General features: G+C 42.8%; 1 pseudogene; it reads right to left on the reverse strand.

Annotated features, from left to right (window-relative positions):
- Positions 1-1,456: 1,456 nt before the first annotated feature.
- On the reverse strand, positions 1,457-2,068 carry LOC101691665 (annotated as a pseudogene).
- Between the last annotated feature and the right edge of the window lie 286 nt (positions 2,069-2,354).

A 2,354-nucleotide genomic window follows, 5' to 3' on the forward strand; every position in this document is an offset into this window, starting at 1 on the left:
ACCTTAATTCCTCCCCTCTAGGCCCTCACGCTATAAGGCCGGGGGCGGGGGGCGGGGGGGCGGGGCAGGAAAGGCTGATGTACAACTAAATAATTGTTACTGGTCTGACCCATGTCCTAGGCTTCTCTTATTTTTCAGATTCTTGGCTGAAATCTCCTGTGCTTCAATTTGCATAAGACCAAATTCACTGCTGAGTTCTTTTCCTTAAGCCAACAGGCCAAGAATTATGGGATCAACTCCAAACAATAGGGAGAGAGTAAAGCAAAGCTCTCGGTCTACTTGTGGCCCGCAGTGTGAGGCTGTGGTTCTTTTGCTGCTCTGGACTGTTATCCTCTCTACCCTTTGTGTCTCTGAGGCTACTTTATGGTTATTACTTTATGGTTACTTTATGATTACCAGTACTTTATGGTTACTACTGTGGCTAACCCTCCTGCCCTGACTCTAATGCAAAGCCAGCTTGTGAGAGTCATGCGAAAAGGACATCTGTCGTTCTGCCGTGAACTTCCAGGCCTACACCATCCAAGATGACAGCGGCTTAAACGCAAGAATACTTCAAGTGTGGCTTGTCCTAATTGAGGTGCACTGTAAGTGGAAAATACACCCTTGATTTCAAGATTTAATACATAAAAAAAAAGAATATGAGGCATCTCATTGTTTTTACATTAATTATATCTTAAGACAGTAATATTTTGGATCCATTAGGTTAAATAAATTTTATGAAAATTATGTATGTCTCCTTTTACTTTTCTAACAAGAAAATTAAAATTATGTTTATGATTTCCATTCTATCTCTATTGGATTTTGCTAGTTTACTTTTTAGTGTTTCTGGTTTACTTGGCCCACCCTTTCTTCTTCCTTGATGACTTCCCCTTTTGTGGTCTTTGATAGTCTTTATGCCTAGTGGCTTTCTTGCCACCATCCTAATTCATCAGACACACTTGCAAATCCTAGAAAAGAAAGAGTTCAGAATCTCCTGTCAGGAGAGTCCTTCATTCATTTGCAAATTTACTGCCCCCTGCCTCAGTGCCAGCTGGGCATATCTAGGGGAATTTGGAGGGGCTATCTTGTCATACCCCTCCCATATGATAAGGATCCACTTGTCTTTCACTGAAAAAATCGAGAATTGTTCTAGACATTTCTCTCAGAACAGAAACAAACAAGTTGCTGCTTGCACCCAGACTGGGGTACTGGGGTGAATCTGGAAATGCTCAATGTGGCATTATATATAATATATATTGAATATAGTTAGATAGATAGATAGATATCTATAGATAGATATAGATAGATACAGATATCTGTACAGATATCTCTACAGATATCTGTATCATCTCTACAGATATCTGTATCTATATAGGTATCTATAGAGAGATAGATACAGATATCTATATCTATCTCTCTCTTTATCTAAGGCTGCCCCCAAAGGCAGACAGGTTTATTGGTCCCACGGTCCAGGCGATCAAAGCTTAAACTTGGCTCTACTTCCCAGCTCATCCTTCTTGGTAGCATAGGAATTGGAAGAGCCTTTGGTTGCCTGATAAGCTCATGTGCTAGACCCTCAGCAGTGGTCTTGATATTCTGGAAGGCGACCCCACAGGCACCTGTGCACAGCAGCCAAACACCTTAATTCACATGGCATAGTGGGGACACATGAATGCCCTGACCCCTCCCTGTTCAGGATTGCCCGATCCAGATTGAGTCCTTCCAGAACTGCTGTTGATAATGGCATGGACCAGGACCTACAGGGTGTTCTCACCAGTAAGCGGATGGACGATCTCAAAGGCATGCTTGGCAGTGGCATGGTCATGAGCTGCTTGCTGTTTTTAAGGCAGTGTATGACCATTGCATTGGTACGGTGTTCCACAGCAGGGCGATGCACCTTGTTGAAGCGTTTGGCCACCTAGCACCTTGCACTGGGGGACAGGTACTTGGCATCCTTCTCTTTCATGGCTCTGTAATCCTGAAAGGAAATGTCATTGATCTGTACCTAATCGAAGATCCACTTCCCAAAAAGTTTGATGTCACAGGTCTCCATGACTGCAGGAGCAGCCTGACAGCTGTGCTGGGTCATCCTGAGGACACAGCTGGAGCATCACAATCAGTCAGTGTGCACCACACGCTGCCCTGACACAGGTAGGAAGAGGAAAGTGGCCTGATTTATAATGCAAGGTGGCAAGCCACTTGATCTGTTTCATTCTTACCATCTGTAAAATGGGCATGGTATTCCATGCCTATTTAGTTAAAAAAGTCCAGAAAGTGGTTGGGAAATCAAATAACATTGGGACCAAAACCAAAAAATAAAAATTAAAAAACAGTTTAAAAAGTAGGAAATGAAACAATCATGTTTAAATAGTGTC

Source organism: Mustela putorius, unplaced genomic scaffold (genome assembly GCF_011764305.1).
Source record: "Mustela putorius furo isolate JIRA1106 unplaced genomic scaffold, ASM1176430v1.1 tig00000083_pilon_pilon_pilon, whole genome shotgun sequence".
Classification (NCBI taxonomy): Eukaryota; Metazoa; Chordata; class Mammalia; order Carnivora; family Mustelidae; genus Mustela; species Mustela putorius.